The sequence below is a fragment of the Crocodylus porosus genome, unplaced genomic scaffold (genome assembly GCF_001723895.1).
Source record: "Crocodylus porosus isolate Cpor-Errol unplaced genomic scaffold, CroPor_comp1, whole genome shotgun sequence".
In the NCBI taxonomy this organism is placed as follows: domain Eukaryota; kingdom Metazoa; phylum Chordata; order Crocodylia; family Crocodylidae; genus Crocodylus; species Crocodylus porosus.
This window is the reverse complement of record NW_017728950.1, coordinates 12,124,682-12,145,703: the sequence shown is the minus strand read 5'-3', so window position 1 is coordinate 12,145,703 and position 21,022 is coordinate 12,124,682. Positions and strand designations below refer to the sequence as shown.

At 40.9% G+C, this 21,022-nt stretch overlaps 1 protein-coding gene across 3 annotated transcripts in view; it reads right to left on the bottom strand.

Moving 5' to 3' along the window:
• The window catches only part of MARCH3 (membrane associated ring-CH-type finger 3), a 115,263-nt gene that overhangs the window by 43,712 nt on the left and 50,529 nt on the right, over positions 1 to 21,022 (bottom strand). The window lies entirely within an intron of this gene.

The following is a 21,022-nucleotide window of genomic DNA, read 5'->3' as shown; positions in this document are numbered from 1 at the left end:
GAAGATGTCAGGAAACCTGAATTACCAGTGCTACCAACTCTGTCTGCAACAAGGAAAGTATAGAACCTAAGAGGAAAGGCAACAAATTCCATCGTGAGGAGTCACATCAGATTGAATACCAGACTTCTAGAGTTAAAAAGCATAAGCTTTAACAGAAGCTCAAGATATAATTCCCCCAGCTGACAGCTGCATGGGTATTCTCTGTTGATAAGCTGCTAGAAAAGGGCACAAAAAGTACACACTGAACAGTGAATTACATAAGTGCAAAGTGCTATTATTAAATCTGAGCTACCTTTCACAAAGAATGTCAGAGAGGGATGTTCTGAGAGTATAAATACTACATCTGGACAACTATAGCTGCAGCTTACCTTTTCTCATGACACCACTGTTCGGTTCTGAAGAAAAATCCTGTTTAAATCCATAGCCGTTTTAAGTAGTATTCATCGTATGAGAAAAAATAGCTTGGAGGGAGTGGTAGGAAAGGTTTGGAAATGTTGAAACGGGTAGATGTTATTCATCTTTACCATTGAGCAAAGGGATGCTGCATAATGCTTGCAAGATTTCACTGTGATGTTGTACAATCTGTAAGTAGTGCAATGCTAAATGTCATTGATGTTATTGAGCAATTCGGGCTGGCTTTATTTCAGCCCACGTTTTACTCTTTTTTTTTTTTATGTTGCAGATTAAAATTTTCAGCTCAGTTGGTCTGAACGTATAGAGCTGCAGGGCCTTTTAAACATCGCTCTGTGGCACAGCACGTGTAAAGTGCAGTTGTATAAACATGCCCAACAGAAACCTATGCTAGTATTGGGCAGTCACACAAAAGCAATTCTGTGTGAATACTCCTTTTCAGTCTTCATCTGTTTTTAAACTTCGTTGCCCATCCATAAATCGCCACTAACATTTGTATGTCTTGTATTTATATGAAAAACAGATTTCAATAAAAGGAAATTACTACTTTTTTGGCACTGCCGAACTTTACGCGTTTCTTTACGTATAAATAAACCAGCTAATTTCGTCTGCTTCTTTTATGACACTTGTCATAAGTGAACGTTTTCACCAGTGAAAAAGCAGGCTTGTAATATTTGCCAAACGATTCATTTATAAAAAACTGACCACTTGAGTGAAATGCTTGTCTTATAACAATACAGTAAATACAAGATGTCCTGGAAACAGGGTTTTTGTCTCTTTCCTTTAGATATCTGAAGAGACTATGAAACATTTTTTCTTAATCCTGTAACAACAGAAGTTCAGGACATGTCTGTCTCAATTTCCTGGAAAGATGTTTTTGGATTACTGAGCAAATACGAGGAAGCCATGACTCAGCCATAATGTGGTGTTTTGACCAGATTCCCCAGCCTTGTCACTATGCTTCTTAAACCGTCCCAGCTGTTTCCAGGCTCCCTGAAAAAGCATGACTTGCAGATAGCCTGCATCACTGCACGCACCCTTCCAGTACCTGGACTTTCCAGTGCCTGGGCTTCTGCCAGCAGAAGCTGGTAGAATGCAAGAGTGATAAAGCCCCATGTGTCTAATAGTGTTATAACTAGCACAATCCAGGAAAATAAAGTAGGGTTTCAGTATGTGCTGCCAATTATGCTTTGCAAATTCCTGGCAACAGGTTGGTACCATGAGCCAAGCTTTCACACAGTCCACTTAATCTGCACCTGCCCTATTACACACAAAATGTCCAATCTACCTCAGTGAAACCAATCGGAGGCCTTCCCATTGACATACCAAACACTTGTGGTTAAATTTTCTGGCAGTCTTACAATCACCTGATTTACACATGCAGATTCTGTGAGTCAAAAGTCTGGATATCATTTCAGACGGTACCTTTGCTGGCTCTAAAGCAAAGCTCTTCATTGCTCGATCATTTAAGAGTTAACTGACATTATGTAGGAGGGATTGAAATAATGAAGTATTTGATCGATTGTTTCTCCAACATCCAGTTTTCTTATCCATATTAAAATAATTTAGAGAAGCTTTGGTGATGGCAAGTGAGTTGATTTAACTGACAAAACTAAGAACATCTGGAACTGAAGGCTGAGGTCTCATTTCTCCTTACTCTCATTTCAGCCCTCTGAGCAGCCTGCACTATTTCTATCAGAAATGGGCAAAGCTGCTATCTACACTGGTACAAGTTACCTCTGCTTAAAAGTAGGGTTAACTCCACTAATGCCAATGCCACTGGCTACATCAGGTCACCAAGGGCTGAAAATCAGGACAAGGCTTTACAGTGTATCCAAATTCACTTTGCTCTGGGATAGCACCAACTATGCAAGTTCAAAATTATGAGACTGAGTTAAAAGCATAAACTTTCAGACCCTGCTTTTCTGGTTTCTCCTCTGATTTGTGACACCTGCAGGGAACTGCCCCTTGTGTGTGAGCATCCCAGAAAATCCACCCAGAGATGGGCAAACCACTCGTAAGTGCAAACTGCCTCCTCTCTTACTCCTGGGCACTTCCCTCAAAACCCAAACACTGCACTCTGTTCCTTTGCTGGGCCCTCTCTCCAGCAGGTACCACCTCTCATCTTGCTCTTTCATTTTTTTCTGGGAACAGCCACATCCAGATCCTGCTTCTCTGGAAAGGTTTGTGCTCAAACTCCTCTGCCCCTGCCTACGTCTCTATCCCCTTGACCACTGCTTCTTTCCTTCTCTTTCCAGGATATTAGCCTTAGTTCCTGCCCAGCTCTCCACTTCCTACTTTTCAGAATGCTTCCTTCTGGGAAAGTGCAGCTGGACTGGCTTCCTTCAGGGTAGGCTAGTGGATAAGACCCTCATGCATTCCTGAGATGCCTTCTCCAATATCAGGCCTCCTGCCTTTTGCTTGCTTACCACCACTTAGCACTGGAGGATGGGCAGAAGGTGCCCCAAGCTGGTTCATTACCTCCCTACCTGTCCCTGAGGCTGATATTCCCATGCACCATAGGCAGCATGCACAAGAGGGCAGGCAGATCTGTTTGTAGGACACAGCAAGGGGAGCAACAGCCTCAACAGTATTTTGAGAGACATTCTACATGTAGATAGGTTAGTCTGGAGTGTGTTTTGTAGGAATAACATTCAATATGTGTGCCAAGGTATACATATTTATTAAGTGCCGTCAGTGGATCCAACCCTGAACAAAGCACAGTGCTAATTAGACCTTCTCTGAACAGATGTCCTATTCTTACAGGCCAGTGTGTGCCTTGCTTTACAGACTAAGAGCAATTCAAGGCTACCCTCAAGCACATTAAGTTAAGCACGTGGTAGAACTTAGTAGGATAAGGGCGAGCTGTAAGATAAAGGCATATTGCAGTGACTTCAGTGGGACCTCACGGGGCAGATTCTCCTCTCGCTTACAAGAGCATGCAAAGACCAAAGAATTCTACTGAGAGTGAGACTGACCTCTGCAAAACCAAAACAAATAGAGAATGACTCTCATAAACCATTAAATGTATGCTTTAAGATTGAGACCGAAGTGCTTAAAATGTTGCTAGCACTCCACCTGTTAGCCTAGGGGAAAACTTAAGGAAAATTTTTAAAAAATTCCCCTAGGTGGGTAACACTTTGGTTGTAAATGGGAATTTGACTTTGGCTACTGTCCCTTTAAGCATCATCCCAAAATTGTTTTACAGTAAGTAAGAGTCTGATCAAAAGCCCAGTGAAACGAACAGGAATCCTGCCACCAACTTCAGCAAGATTTGAAGTAAATATATTTTATATTTAAACAGGTTTACACACACTCAGTAACACTTCAGCCTTAAGCAACACATAACATAAGCAACAAAGATCTCAGTTCTAAAACAAAAAGGTATAATAAGTTAATTTACATGCTTTTCTTTGAATTTTTGGCTCTTCCAAAGTGTACTAGTCTAGTTTTTCCAGTAAGATTCAGAGGACTAGAGAAGACTTACTATACAGAAATAATGTCACATGGGTTTGGCTCTTGCCTTTCTATTGTAGAACTGAAAAATAAGTGAAGGATTGATCTGTCACCCTGAAGGCTAAAGGTCCAATGAAGCACATCGTTACTCTGATATGCTCTTTTCTGATGGAGACGGTGATGAAGACCACCTGCATTCCCCCTCATCTCTGCCATCCTAGCGACTAAGCTGTTGCTATAACAGATTTAGGTGACTGTCTCACGTTTCAGGAAACCTCCTGCTATTGGTAGTTGCTAGATAGCATTTCCCCAGAAAATGCAGGTACTTAAAGAGGAATGAGGATTGTTCATCAGAACAGTTGCAGTTCCCATTCCAGGGGAAGCCAAATAGCATAAAGAAATATGGTGTGAAGTATGTCGTTTTTATCCAGTTCGAGTTTGAGGACTTCAAGATCAACCCTTAGTTACACAGCCAAAAATCAAACATGGACGTTTTGTCATTTGATTCCCATCTCATGGTTAAACCTCTTCTTAGTACTTTTAGGTCTCAAATCAAATCTGATATCAAATGACCGAGTCCTATATCCATACCTGTACAAGTGACCTGATTTTCAGATTCCATCTACTTCAGCAGAATTTGTTAAAACTCAGCATCTCTGAAAATTAGGCTAAATATCTTGATGCCTAAACATGGATTTAGTTGCCAAGTTTAGACAACTGGGTATGAGAAACCTGCCCTAAAAATATGCCCTTGAATGACTGAATATGCAAATAGGTCATTTAGAAACAGGTTGAGTCTTGGCAACAACAAAGCTGTACATATTGGCAGGATGCCACTAGTTCAGTATCACTCTCATCCAATGCTAAGAAGCCATGTTTATTCATTAAAGGATATTGTTCTGGTAAGAAATGAAACTTTCTACTTCAGACAAACCTAATCTAAAGAAAGGAAGGGTGCAACATACTGGGGCAGCCAGATTCCACAAGATTTCCATAAGCATTATAGTTCTGCAGAGTTAAAACTCATCTTTCATGAAAACATCCTGACAAGGGAGGGATTCTGTCAGAGGTGGGAGTGATGCATTTCCAGCTGTAGCCATACGAGGTCTATGTTGGAAGTTGAGCTGCAGGCTTCAGCCTGCAATTCTAGCCACCCCAAGAGAGGCTGTTGTTGCTCCCCTTGCTGTGTCTTGCAAAAAGATCTGCTCTCTTGCACTGAAGTCACTGCAATACACCCTTATCCTACCAAGTTCCACCACATGCTTAACTTCATGCGCTCCAGGGTAGCCTTGGATCACTCTTACTGTGTAAAGCAAAGCATATACTGGCATGTAAGAGTGGGACATCTGCTCAGAAAAGGTCTAATCAGCACTGTGTTTTGTCCAGGGTTGGATCCACTGCTGGCACTTAATAAATATGTATACCTTGACACACATGTAGAACTTTATTCCTAGGAAGCACACTCCAAACTAACCTATCTACATGTAAAACATCTCTCAAAATACGGGTGTGTGATAGACTTGTGTAATCTTTGAAGGTGTCAACTAAAAAACCTTCTGCCACCAACACAGATAATTTACTTTGTATTATTTTATCTCATGGTATTTTAGTTGGCACCAGTTGAGCTTCGGATGTTTACTCAAAAGCAAATAATGTTCCAAAAATATTTTGTTTAAAAAGCCATTCTTTAAATAAAAATAAAAAATATCAAATAGGGCTCTTTTCCTTTTTCCTCTCCTCTTTTGCCCTCCAGACAAAAGTAACTAAAAATACTCCCCTACTATTCACTTCCACACAGGAAGATGCACTAAGCAGAACAAAGAGAGTTCATTTTTCTCAGTAAGAGCAAACTGCACGCCTAAGATTTGTCTATAATTTTAGATAATGTGTTTCTTCTGAAGTTGAATTGTGGGGTAAGAAACCTAACACTGAACTGAGGGATTGAGGCTGTGTTCTGACAATTCCAAATGCCAAAAGAAGATTTTATTTAGGAATGTTCTTGGTTTAAGGCATGTCATCATTTTGCTTCCTCCCGATACTCATTGGAGAGTTGAGATCCCTTTACCTCTCACCTAAGCTTCTTGAAGGGACAGTGTCAAATTAGGCAGAAAGTAGGGCAGGGTGGCACCTTAGAGACTGATTGGTTCAGAGAGGCATGAGTTTCCCTGTAGGCGAAGGCCTACTTCACCAGATTCATAGCATCTGATGAAATAGGTTATTGCTTACAAAAGCTACTGCTCTGAACCAGTTAGTCCCTAAGGTCCCGCCCTGCCGTACCTTCTGCCAGACTTCACATTAACATGGGCAACCACCCCTCTCCTGTCAATTAGAGCCAAGATTTGAGATTGGAAACAGTTTTGTAAAGTGAAATCCCATTTCCATTCACCCATTTTAAAAGTGGCCTTTGAAATGAAAAACGTCAACCTAAATATCACAGCATCATGCTAAGGTATGAGAAATTGGAAGTGAACCTTACCAGAAATAGAAATGGACAACTTCATTTTCATCCTCCAAGCCGAGTGAAATGCTAAAAGCTAATAAAAACAGTGAAAAGGAAATCTACGCTGGTGTTAACACTAAAACATCATTAGGAACAAAAATAAGGAAATCTGAATTGTCTGCTTGGGAGTTGGAGTACATTAGAATCAGAGTGTCGTCTTCTGGCTTCTGCGTGGAAATCAGCTCTTGGGCACAGCTTCTCTTATGTCTAGCATCTGCTTGGTCCAAGACTGTGTGGCTGTACTACCTCCTGGACAGCTTAGGGGTCGCTCCAAGTTGTGCCCTCAGCTTTCTAAGGGATTAGCTGAAGCTACCAGAACTCCATTCTTTCTCCCTTCTACTTCCAGCACACCCCATCTCTCTCCAAAATAAGTTCCTTAAATGGGATGGGATCAGGACAGCTGCTGTAGGAGCTAGCTTAATTGACTATACACTTTACAGGTGGACTTTCTCTCCTAACCAGGGGAATTCTCAGCATGCCATTTATGGCCAGATACTAGACCCATAATGCTAGCTGAGGTATTACTAAGTGAGCTTTATATAACCTTTTTAGTTACAGGAAGCCAGTTTATGGTTTTCTGTTTTGGCAGTGATCTCCAGCAGTGGGCAGTACCAATCCTTTAGAAAAGAGCAAATCAGATTTGAGAAAGAGTGAGATTTAGTTGCCAGTTCTGAATCGGTTTGAAAATCTTCTCTTCCAAGTCCTTGCCTTCACCCTGAAATTTCTCATGGAACATGCACAATGATTTATAAGGGAACCACAGTGAAATGATGACTCTGAACCATTTAAGTTAACAAAATCTTAGGGAATTTATTGTGCACCATATCTAAAAAAGGTATGTTTTCACAGACTTCAACCAAAAATCTGGGTTTATACTAGACGGGGTTCCTGAGCTTTCCCAATAACATGAATACCGAAAAATATTTGTGTTTTAATGCATCATACATTTCAGAAACATTTCCCCTTATATCCTAAAAAGAGGCACACATACTAAATCCAATAGTATTATCTTTCCTTTCATGCTGAAGGCAAGTGGGCTGTTACTGACTCAAAGCACTGCTCCTTGAGACCCATCCTATTTAAGTGGATGTGATCCAGGGACCCAGGCCAAATTGTTCAAAGGCCATCAAGTCCCATTACGTCTTGGGCTATAATCATTATGAAATTCCTTTAGCTATCCTCTTAAATCAATAACTTATTATAGATCCACTTAAGTCACGGCAAAATGCATGTGCATGCATCGCTTTGTGTATTGTAATGCATCATTAACCCAGCAGAAATGACCTGTTGGTTTCAAGAGTGTAGAAATACTAGAACTTGGCTGTAGGTGCTGGGATCTTGGGTAGAACAGCCTACTGAAGGCAAAAATCAGCATGTTATGAAAAGGCAATGGTAAATCATTAAAAAAAAAAGTGCCTAATTGCTGAAGTGTCAGGGCTGAGAATCCCCAAACGCTGGGTGAGTAGGGGAGACTGCTGAGGAATGGAAGGAAAACCTGGCATAAATGGCTTCCCTGCCTCCTGAATACCCTGTGCCAGACCTGGGCATTTTAGTTTTCCCTTCTCTGGAGCACTTCCATTTGCAGCAGAAATATAACTTACAAAATCCCTGGAGGCAACATAGGCTTCCTGATATTCCCTGGCACTGGTGGTAGGTGATAAAGAACATTCTCTTCCAGGCTTTTGGCCTTGTCAGTTCTATAACAAGAAAAAAATCATTGAAGAGCTCCATCCTTTTCTTTACCTCATCCAGAAGGGAGAGTTTTGTGGACAAGAAGAGTACCAAATTTTAGGTTCCTATGTGCTTTCTGCAATTCTCTTAATGACACTTTCTTTTCAGAAACTCTGTCAGGGTCAAATTAGCTCATGTTAATAAGTGATACAGTCAAGGATGGTCTCCCCTTGCTAGTTCTACCAGTTCAATGATTATATATAGTAAGCAAGCAGGGCAGTGGAGAGACAGGCTCTGTGCCACAAATGAAACAGTGCTGGCAACAGTTTTTCTGAACCACTCTCTCTTCAAAACAAGTGTCTTTTTTATGAAATGTGAAAATGATGAAGACTGAGCCAAAAAGGTTATTTAAGGCTGGACAGCACCCAGAAAGAATAAACCAGCAAACAACAAAGTCATCAACAAAGAACAGCAATAATATCCCCTGGTACAACTCTTGTTCAGGTTTTGAGTCTCTAACACAAAGTTCAGCAATAATCCAAACATGGCTGAAGAACAGAAATCCAGCCCTTAAACAAGATCAAATACTTTCAGTTTCCAATTCTATCTTAGGATTTAGTACTTGATCAGCAGTGAACTGCATGCTCCGAGCTACAAAGAAAGATGACACCAGAGTCCTTGCCTCAGGAGACACAAACTCCGATATCTTTGAAACCCCTGGAGTAAACTGATCATACAGATGACTCAGCTGGGTCTGCCATCCAGAAAAAAATCTTTTCATCACAGCCCTTTACCAGGATGTCAATGACGCATTGAGCTCATCTAGGTCCCAAAACCTTGCTTCCTGTATCTCAGGGGAAAGCACACCTTGTTTTGAAGAACAATTGGAACAATTTCCCCATCATCTACCTCCTATTTTTTACTTATTTGCAAAACTATTCTTTCTTCATCCCACAAGTTTAATAGATATGGGCAACCACCTTGCACTTGTGGGTTAGGTCTCTGTAGCATGCCTTCTTCATCTGGAACCTTTGGCTATTGTGTTTTTAAATGCATGAGTTTGGTTTGCAAAAGTCCCTCAAAGCCACAAACCATAAGATCTGACTTGACACAATCATGTTTCCATCAGTACACAGATCAGTTTTCTTATAAAAGTGCCTTTAGCAGTTTGTGAAAATGTTGCTTTGTCTAGTTAAGATTGCTTGAGTGCTTGTGGTTAATTATACTTCCTACACCATCTGGGCATTGTTCTCAGTTGTTCATACATGTCAATTTTTTTGATATTTTCCATCAAAAGCAGCCCTCGTATTTAGTCAGAAGTTTTACACCCTCCAATATCCAACTCCTCCAGAGTTTAACAGATGTCACAACTATGTGTGAAAATTAAATTCTAGATAAAACATTTAAGTCTTGACTCTCATGACCTGGTATTCTGAGGTAAAATGTTTCTGAACTATTTGATGTACTTTTTGGTGTGTGCATCAATCTCTAAGCTTCAGTTTACTTCTAACCCTAAATGAAAAATACTGACAGGAATGGTCACTGCATTAACTAGGAATAGAACAAATCTTGTTCAAGTCCTTCCTTAGTAGGGAGGATTTCTCCAAAATGCCACTGTCCAATTGTCTGTTGATTAAAAAGATTAAGTGGATTCAGTGCTTGTAAGACGTGTCTGCTGGACAGCCCTGTTCACCAGCTGTCTGTTTTGTGCCCATTAAATTCTTGGACAATGCTGAAATGGCCAATAAGTGTGCTAATTAAGGAGTTAGTTTTTGTGATGAGAAAAGTGTCCACTGGGAACTAAACTGAGATCACCCATCTCATTTTTATAGTCAGCACAGCCAGCATATCATAACCTTTGGTGACTGCTGGACAGGTTGAAAAAGCAAAAACAGGCAACAAGCTCCATGTTCTGGTAACAGCATCTGGACTTCCATTATGTCTCAGTATCTTTCTTTCCTAAGGACAAAAACCAAGATCTAGAATTCGTTGGAGAAGTGGGTAAATTGAAACAAATGAAGAGAAAAAGAACAAGAAACAATGAAGTGGCAGATCTCTTCTGTTTTAATTTGTTGTGCAGCCAAATGTCAGTTGCCATACTAAGTGCTTTATTCAACAACAGAAAACCATTCTAGTTGAAACAGCAACATGTATCTGAGTAAGAGGCGTACTTCCTCGCGTTCCTGAATGATGCTGTGAATAAACAAGTAGTGCAAGTCTCTCATTTCCTACCTGTTTGAACTGTTTGTGCATTTTAATTAACCAGTAATTGGGATAAAGCACAAAAATAATCCTAGGGACAGAAGGAACCAAAATCCAGAACACTCTCCTCCCAGCTGAATGCCCCAACCATTTTGGCCACAGTGCCATGCTTTGTCTTGCTTAATTTCCATCTGCCCTTGTGAATCTTCTACGCCTTTCTGCCTAGTCACTAGTGGCACACTTGACAGAAGTAGTAGAGGCTAGTCTTTAAGATTTCATAGATTTTAGGGTCGGAAGGGACCTATTAAATCACCGAGGCCAACCCCCTGCCCTGGGTAGGAAAAAGATGTTTGTGAAATCTCCTCTTAAATACCTTGAAGGAAGGGGACATACCACCTCCCTTGGAAGCATATTCCATATTTTGGCAACCATCACCATAAAGAATTTTTTCCTGATGTCCAATCTAAATTTGCTCTCTTCCAGTTTGTGTCCACTGTTTCTAGCTACCCCGATGGGTGCCCTGGTAAACAGCATATCCCCCATTTCCTGCTGTCCATCCCCCCCCAGTGAGTTTGTAGACGGCCAAAATAGAAGGTAGGAACATGAGTGTAAATCCCCTTAGGCTGAGGAGTGTACTAAGCCTAAGTCGCCTTCTTCCTAGGGGAATGCTCTAACCGCTGAGCTTGTATATGAGAGGCATCATCTCTTCCTGATTTGGAATATATCTCTTCTGATTAAAATCAAAGTAAAACTTCAGAAGAAAAGTCTTGCCATTTTTAAAAAAGACAATAGTGACTCCTACTTTGTTCTTTCAAAGAAGAGCTGAAGGTACCTACTCTCGGGAAAGGATTTTGGGCTGTGGATCTCTAGTGGCAGGAGGCATCTCTGTGCAGGTTGAATTCAGGCACCTAAGCCTCAGGGCCGTGCTGGAATTCACAACACCCTGTGCTTTGTGTTTCGTTAGCAGTCAGCAGCCTACAACTAAGCAAGCCTGCAAGTATTTTGGATTGCAAGGCACCTCACTCTGACCATGGGTGCACAGGAAGCCTAGGTGCCTAAAAGATGGGCACCCACAAAGCTAAATGCTGCAGTACTCAAGTCTTTTATTGGATTTAGCCAGCCATGCATCTAATTCCATTCAATTTAAAAACCAAGACCACCTGAAAGACTGCATCAGCCAGCACTTACCTCCAAATCAGTGTACTGTTTTTATGAGGATTGCCATACATCTAGAATCCAAAAGCCAGCAAAGAGCACCAACTCCTGCATGTTGAGTGCAAACAGCTTTAATACCTTAATTATACACATGTTCCTCCCAGATTACTGAAGAAACTTCAGTTATGCATGGGCTACTTTGAAAAATAAGCTGTTCTTATGGGAAAAACTTCCTTACGGTTGAGGAGGATTCTCTAATAACAGAAGTGCTGTAGTTGTGCTGAACAAGGAGCTCCTTGTTAACAGAACAAGGAGCCCTGGTTTCAAGTTGCAGCAAGGGAAATTTAGGTTAGATATTAGAAATACCTCTCTCACTAGGAGGGCAGTAAAGCACTGGAGCAGGTTACCCAGAGAGGTTGTGGACTCTCCATCCTTGGAGGTTTTTAAGACCTCGATAGAGAAAGCCTTGCCTGAGATGATATAGCTGGAATCAGTCCTGCTTGGAGCAGGGGGCTGGACTAGGTGACCTCCAAAGGACATTTCCAACCCTCATTTTCTATGATTCTAAGGTGGGGAATCAAGTACAACTATGAGCAGGAGTGAATTAGATATGAGAGGGCTGGGGGATGTTCTCCTATGGTGATTTTCCTTTCCTCCTTCGCAGAAGCCATATACTGGGCCCCTCGGGGTTCTCCTTCAACAGTGTCTGAAAAGTGCCTGTTCCTTGCATCTGACCACTACAGGGGCTCATTTCAGGATCTGTCCTGGGAAACAACATATCATGTAATGCTAAAGAAAATTCCTATAAAAATAATCTGAAATAAAACTGCAAGGTTAGGAATTGCTATTACTTGTGCATGCTACAGAAAGGCAATGATGCAAGCAGCATGATCTTGCTCTAGAACGTTTAGCTAGATAATTTTGAAAACAGGGCCCTGGAAGACAGAGGTCTCTAGACTGCTCCATCTGCACATGGATTATTTATTTTATTTGGGTTTATAGAGATCAGGGTTCAAAGGAGCACAAATCCTAAAGATTAGTTTAATGGTCACAACATCTCAAGGGACAATGCTGTAATGCAATATCAGTGTGAAAACAATATGATGACTGGCAATACTGGAATGTTTAAATGTGGCCTTGTGTATTTGCTAAATCTGTATATAAACACTAACTGTTCTGGCTTTTATTTTACAGCATTTTATAGGAATATGAATTGAATCCTTTTTCATGAATAGCCTAAAGTTTATTGGTAAACAAGCAACCCTGACCTTGTGCCACTGCTATGATTTTTTAAAACCCTTCACAAAACCAATTACCTCCCCTCTTTGCTACTAATGACAATAATGATCTGCCAGTTTTCAACTAACCGGGGCTTGTAAAGCATTTGGCAATAGGAAAACAACAACACCCCCATAAATTTTAATACCGCAAATGTAAAATATGCTGCTATTTTTTTCCCTCTCACTACTAGCAAACAAATGCCAAGCAAGCCCCACAAATAAAATCTTGGCTTGTCAACTGCAGGTGCTAGCGCATCATTATGAATAAGAATATTTTATCCTTACACTATGGTTTATGTTTTCAAAGAATTGTACAAAATATTAATATTAAGTTAACAGAATGAAATTCTGTACCAGATCCTTAGCCAAGGTAAACAAGTATAATGTGATCAACTTCAATGGTGTAGGACTGATCTATACCAACTGGAAGACTGGCTCAAAATATCAATCTCCTGTCTGATTTAAAATCTTCCGCAACAAAGTCAAAGCACTATTGCATTGAAAAGTCTCAGGGGGCTCCTGCTCTGATGGAGGGGCAATAAAGACATTAAGATAGTACACACTTGTAGCTGTGACCTCATCCTCTCCGTTGCCCCTCCAGAGGTAAGCATTAAAAAATAAAGCTTACAACTGGGATACAAGGGATCTATTTTGATGACGTAAAAAGAAACATATCTCATGTCAAGTGAAAACTGAAGTTACCTCCTCAACCCCTGCTTCATTGGTGGCAGTTTAATGAAGAGTTTCAATGCATGTGATTATTAAAAATGATGAAACCTGATCTGTGTTCTGGGTTTGTCCAGAAATACTCTGATTAGGAAGCTAGTTGTGTGACAGTGCAACTTTGCACCTGCAGCTAGAGATGCTGGCTGGAAGTCTATTAAAAGACCCCAAAGTCAGTAGAAAGGGCAAGCAGCTGCAGTTACTATTAAAATAAAAGCTGCATCTATCATCATGCTACTATCATAATCTTGACTATGAGCAGACGATTTCCCTGGCTGCTGCACCCCGCCCCCCAAGTTCCCACACTGCCGCCAGGGAAGTATGTGATTCTTCAGCGCCAGAAGCACACTGTAAATATTGCCACTCCATAGGAGACCATATGGAGGGAACTGGACTGCTGAAGGCAGCCATGATAAGAGCAGCAGTCACTACTCAAATGCTCTATCCTGATTACCAGGTAAAGGTTAAAATGCAGGATATAATCCCATCACAGGCTGTCATATGGTGAATTTTCCTATCTTAACTACTGATAAACTGCCAGAAGTAGAATACTTTAAACGGCTGTAATATTAAACTTGCTTTATAAATGCAGAAAGTTTATGCATTTATTTTCATTCCATAATAAATATATTAGGCAATGAAGGTCTCATGGCTATTGCATGAATCTTGTGACTCACACAAGCCCCACTGAGGCCGAAAGAGTCAGCAGTCATGACTTCATGTCTTTACGGAATATGAATATGAATAAAAAGCCATAACAGCCAACACATAGGAGTAACACTTTGACACACAGGCCTAGAAGGGCCTACTGGCATCTGCCCAAACCTGTAGGGAATAACTGCTTACTCAGCATTGCTACTTCCCTACCATTCTGACAAACGCCAGCTCTATAGCAATTGCTTTAAGGCAGCATCCGCCTCTCTCTCTCTCTCTGTGGCCTTAAATTAGTCCCTCTCATGCCAACTATCATAACACTGGTCAACAATATGGTTAGAAAGGAACAGTCAGCCCTTAGAATTCAGCAATAAAAAGGAAGGATATAATCTGGAGGGTAAGTATTACAAATGTTTTTGACTTCCTCACCCAGCAGACAAGGGATACAAAGAGAACAGATCCCTGGCAGACAAGGATAAAGTAACAAGCACTTACTTCTACCTATTCTTTTTACTTTGCATCTCCATTTCTCTGATAGTCAGACATACAAGACTCAGATTTATGCTGATCAGTGAGACAGTATTTCTTAGAAAAACAACATTTTTCATAATCTCATCTCAGCTGAAGTGCCTCACTTCAAAAACTGAGCAATGACTCCACCAGTACTGATTCAGTACAGATTACTCCTGGCAGGCTTCCAGAGATCATAAACTAGTGAAATGGTCATATTATTTGCTTTGAAGACAAGAGAGCCCCAACTCTGAAGATGGACAGAGTCAAATCCATTCATTTTAAGCACCGGTCCACATGGGGAAATAAATGTAGGACTCCAAGGTGTATGAACAGTTCTAGCTTCTCCATACTGCTAATGAAGTTACTGTCAATGTCTGATACTGGAGACTTCAAAATTCCCCATTCATGGAAACTCGCACAGACATAAACTGTTGGCCCAGTGATATAGTCTATAACAGCAACCACAGGATTTTTCTTCCACATGATCTCTAGACCAACCGGTGCAACTTAAATGCATTTTAAACCAAGGTGCTCAACCTCCATCCCACTCGGCTGTTAATTGACCCTCAGGGCTCTCCGCATATCTGGAAATTTGTCAGTGAGGGAGTGGAGGCAGCATTGTCTCATCTCTCCTGCTGACAAATTTCCAGACCCACGGGGAGTCCTATGGGCTGGAGGACACTGCCCTGCATGCTGGTCCAGGGTCGCAACTCAGCCATATCTGGTGCACAGGGTAAGGCTTACACACTCCTACCCAGAGACTGACCCTGCATGCCAATCCCATGCTGGATTCAATCCAGACTGACTCTGCCCATGGGCTCTGGTCCAGGGAGCAGCCCCACAGCAGTCATCCGCCCCATGGAGCTAGAAGGTTGAGCACCACTCTTCTAAATCATCAGCTCAAATGGAGATATCAGCAGCACAGTACTTAACCTGGTCTGGCTACCACAACCAAAGATCAGGATTTTTCCTGCCGCCCTTTTGGCAGGGGTGAATCGTTTTGGTTTATCCCCAGAGACTCATGGAGTCAGGGAGTTTCAAGAAATCCTAGTGAAAACTCCATCTATCTGAAATAATACAATGATAGATTGGTTGGTTACTGCAAAAATCTTCGGTTTACTATCATCCCCAAACTACACTCCATCCCTTTATTCTCACTCACTGCCCAGTGTCTGCATCCACTCAAACAGGACTGGTCTGGGCAGTCAACTGGCTAATTACAAGCTGATTGCTTTTTTTCAACAGAAAAGTCTATTCAACCAAAAAAAAGGGGGGGCAGGGGGTATGGTGTGGGAGTTTTTTGTTTTTGTTTGTTTGCTTGTTTTCTGACAAATTCAAAATATAACATTTCAACTTTAAAAAAAATGTTTTTAGCTTTGGAAGAAATAAAAATAGAAAAAAGGAAGTTGAAGGATTAAAAACGGAAGGTTTCCCTCACTGCACTTTTAAAAAGAATCATTTTCATCTAAATATTGAATTAAAAATATGAATGTGTGGAAAAATGAAACAAGGTATTTTCAGCATGTTCACACACACATAAATGAAAACCTTTTTGATTGGTTATACATGTAATCAACCCGAAGTATCCTTGCCTAACCTCAGATCCAAGTTTTAATTTATAAGAGATTCCAGTCTATTTACCGAAGGACTACTTGGTATTGGTAGATCTTTTATCTAGCTGGCATTAGTAGAGCTTTCACCCTATCTGAAAGAACTGCTATCAGAACAGAATCTGGTGGCATCCCACCTTCTCAAGTGTCTACACAGACACTCCGGGGAGGGTGGGAGGGGGAACACGATGAAAGTCTGTGATAGCACATGTAAGGTGAAAGTCTTCAGGTTGTCACCTTGAAAGGGGCATGGAGGTTGGGTGACAGAGTCATACTGCTCAGCTGACCAATTTCATAGGACAAATAGGGAGTATTGTCAACACAATGACTGGGGAGAACTTTGGAATCTTCACAAGGCTGAAATGTTTGCATAAGTCATGCATTGCTTTATTTTGGAGAAATGATCACAGTAAAAAGTTGTGGATAAAGGTGATATGCAATAGCATGGTAGTATAACTGATTTCTGCTGTGCAATATAAACTAAGGATCAGACTTAGTAGCAATCAAAACACAAAGAATAAAAGGTTTCCCAGACAGAAAAACTTACGTGTTTTACAATGTTTTAAAAGGAAAAAAACCCCCCAAGTTCTTAGATACTTCTACTTCTTCTTTTTCCTTTGCCTTTTTCCTATTTCCTTTCCTTTGAGTCAGAAATGAATAAAAATTGTCCATGGATCTAAACCAGTTAATCTCTCATTTTAAAATAAAAAATAAATTTTCTTCAGCTAGGTTTTTATTTTTTTTTTAAATGTGTTTGGGACTTAATTAACACTAATTCTTCTGAGACCTCTGAAATACATTAGGAATACAGTGATTTTTTCATGTCAAAGTAACCTGAATATATCCCAAATATTTTTTCTGAATTTTATTAGCAGGTACAGCATTACAGTGATAACCTAAAAGTTAAAAGTTAAAATGGGTCAAGTTTAAAGTCTTGTCAGTAGTAGATTTCTGCTAATGAAAGTTTGCAATTTCATTACACGAAACTGAATTGCAAAATTTTTCAATTTTGCTTTCCTCCCTAAAAGCAAATGTGTTCTTGATGGTCAGATCCTAAGTTCAATGAGTTGTCTATTCTTCCAAAGACTAAACTCCATTAAGCCTTCTCTGTTTTTGCTCCACAAAGACATACATACACATCTGATTTTCATACTGCTGCTGTACAGGAGCTTATTATTTCAGAGTGAGCTTCAACAGGATGTCCCAGACAACAGTTGCAAAGTAGCTTCTGCAAAGTAGTACATGTTTTAATTTACATTTATGTGTTGTCATATCACATACAACAGGGAGTTCTCCAGTTGTTCTACTGTGGAAGCTCCACATGATGATGTACTGGGCACATTCTTACAATACATGAACATTTACTATTTGTCTTCATACATGAAATGGTGTAAATGAATCTTTTAAAAATCTGGAGCATGACTTTGTAGTCTGAACTTCATTTTGCCAAACACTATTTAGAACATGTCATAATTAACAGTGGAAGTGAACACATCTCAAACCAAACTGGGATGTTTAATCACGTTAAAGTGGCATTTATTTGGTTGCTCTTTGTTGGGAGAAGATGGTTACTGGAAAGTAAAGGACCTGTAAGTACTCTGAAACTTATTCTCTTCCTTTGGGATATGACTTTCATGGAAGGGTGACTTTTCTGGTGACTTAGTTATTTTTAACTTAGCCATTTGATCTGAGTTATTAAAATACTGTGGTGCCTGGAAAAAAACCCAAAAAACAATGTGTGATTGTCATGTGGGACTGCTTTTCTGCTGTCAGATCATCCTTGGATATCCTACTGACTTGTGCCTATTCACTTCAGTATCTCTGTACCACAAGCTCTCTATCTCCAAGATGGGGATGACAGTGCATACCCTACCCACCTCTGTTCTTTCCCCTCCAACTTCATAGAACTAAAGCATGGCATTTTAGATGCTGTGTAGGCAAAAAGAGGATTACATTAACCACATGTCACTAAACCACTTCCTCCTATGAACAGAAAAAGTCATGTAACGACTAATCATTCTCTTGAGTGGTATACCTCAATGTAGTCTATTGCCACGGTGGTTATTTTCACTCAGGTACACAGCCCCTACCAGGAAAGACCTACGCTGCCATTTTCTTTCTCCCCCAGTCTCCCCCAACTACTGTCTAATGTAGATGCTTAGTTCAGCCTTTCAGTGAATAGTTCAGATCCTTTCATATCTGTGATCATCTTCTGAGTAGAGCTGGATGAGTAACAGATTTTTGGTTCCACGATCAAGAAGGTTCTGGTTAAACCAAAATAGATTTTTTTTTTTAGCAAAATGAAACCACATGGATATTTCCATATAGGACTGAAACATTCTGTTTTGCTTTCAAAGTTACTTGATCCTTAAGGGAGCAAAAAAACCCCTCCTTTAATCTTTCTGTCTTTTTTTTTTTTCTAATTAAGGCCAATTTGAAAACAAAAGTGCCAAAAACTGGGAAAAAATTGGGAAGTTTCATTTTTAAACATTATTTCCTCCAGTTTTTCCTTCATTGAAACTATTCATGGGTTCCCAAAATTTTAATTTCCCACCTTTGTAAAAAAAACTGCACCAGGTTTTATTTCTTAAGCTATGTTTTTGACCACACAATTTGTTTTCCCCCCACCTCTGGGAAAATGATAAATAGGAAAATATTGCCAGTTCATCTGGGTCTACCAACGGTGTACAGAATGTGATCTGGACCCAGGGGTTTTTTTTGTTTCTTTGTTTTTAATCAACTTCCTGGCATCTTTGGTTAAAAAATACTATGCAGACAAATCATTCTGGCTCTTGTGGCCCATGCTAGAGATCTGTAAATGTAGATACAAAGGTTACTTTATCTCAAAGCTGCATTTCCTTTCCTTTAGTTCCTGGGTGGGGATGGAGTTGGGAGTGAGCTAGGGAAAGAAATAGTTTCCATCCCTTACTGGTAAGAGTTCTGATCTATTAATAAGAGCTATTTATTTCTAGACCTAAAACCAACCAGTTGCATAAACCATTATTACAACTGTTGTACCCTTTATGCAATTTTCTTTACCTTCCCTTACTTTTACAATCTTCTTCACAAAAAAAACCAAACTAGCTGTATGTATGGATTAATGACTATTTGACCTGATTACATATACAAAGTGTTTATTTTCGTTTGTCCTCCCGATGGCTGCTATTAACAAAAAGAATGCTATTTTTAATTTTAGACATTTACATTTTTAAATAATTGCATCCCAAGACACACAGCAATAAAATGCAAGGCAAACAGAAAGGCTTGTGTGTTGCCAACAGTTTTCTTAAGCTGCAAGGAGTGTGGTAACTCAAGGCATGTCTATACAACCTCTGTGCTGTGCCAAGGAGGGCCGCCAAGAAATACATCCACCCACTCAATCTTACTCTATGCAGACTCTGTGCATGTACACAGAGCCACTCTTAGGCTGTTTTAAGGCATGCTTGCCAGCATGGGTTCAGGGCTGCTCTAAGCTGGCTAGGACGCCTCATTCCCAGGATTTGGAGAGTGTGAGTGAAGAGGCAGGACTTGTTCACAGCAGCACTCCTGCCTGCCCCATGGAGGTAGTGTAAGCATATTATTAAGGGAATCTGGGATGGAGTAAGGAAATCTGGGACAGGGACACTGCCCCCACCTCAATCTCGGGTGCAAAACACCTCCCTTTCCCAACCCTGCAACTCCCAGGAGCCCTGATGGCAGGGCAGGGCGAGACAGCATGGAGGCCCGTGGCCAGACTCCATCCCCTGGACCTGCCTGGAAGTGGCCCTTCCCTACCACCACTAGCAGCTGCCTGGGACTGCCACGCACAGCAGCAGGGCATGAGGCTGCCAGTGGCGGGCAGCCATTCTGGCTGAGGCGCAGTGCCCAGCCCAGCTGCCTCCCCACTCCTCCACCCTTGCAGCCAGTGCTCAGCAGGAGGCGGCACTGCCTCTGCCTGTGGCAACCAAATCCAGGACTCTTGCTTCAATTTACACCAACAGGGCAGAACAGCCTATGAAATCTGGGACTGCCCCAAATCTGGGATGCAAGGTCACTCTATGCAAGCAAGCTTTTCATGTTGCAAAGTGCAGCTGGACTGTTGCAGGGTGAAAGGGGACAGGTATTTTACACCTCCAACTGGAGGGATGAGTAAGCAGAAACCTAGCTCAGCAACAAACTGAGAGATGGGTTTGGCAGGAGATATTTTATAAACACAAACCAAACAAGGTAATGCAAAAAAAAAAAGTGGACTAAACAAAATCTCCCCAGCCTTGCAGATTAGGCAAGACCCAGCCCTCCAGATTAAGCACTCAGCTCCTCCTTTTTCTCCAGCAGCCTTTAGTTCAGTGACTATCAACCATGGTGTCACAGCATCCTGGTATGCCATAGGTTTCTTTTAAGGATGCTGCAGGGTATTGTGTAATATTAGCATGGTTAGGTGTGCACATGCCTACACAACTCACAAGATAAACAAAGGGATTTCAAATAGGAATCAAAAACATTCAGACTTACTGCAGGCTTTGAGTTCTTCCCAACAGAAGAATTACTCTATTCATTTTCCATAGTCAAAAACCGAGTGAAAGCTAAGACCTGGCATATTCAGAGGGGTGGCTTGACTCTAATGAGACTGAGACTGCCTTAGTGTAATAATTCCTTGGACACAGGTTGGTCAGAAGAATGGAAAGAGAAAGAACCAGCCATGTGTTCTTCTAGTTTAAGGCAATCTGAGATGAGGTTACTCTGATGTCACTTCCCTGAACGATAACCACTTTCAAAGTTTTAATCTCAAATTAAGGTTTTACTCTTTTCCCCCTGCCTTTTACAGTCAGAGTGGACAACAACATCCTGTCTAGGAATCAGCCCTGCAG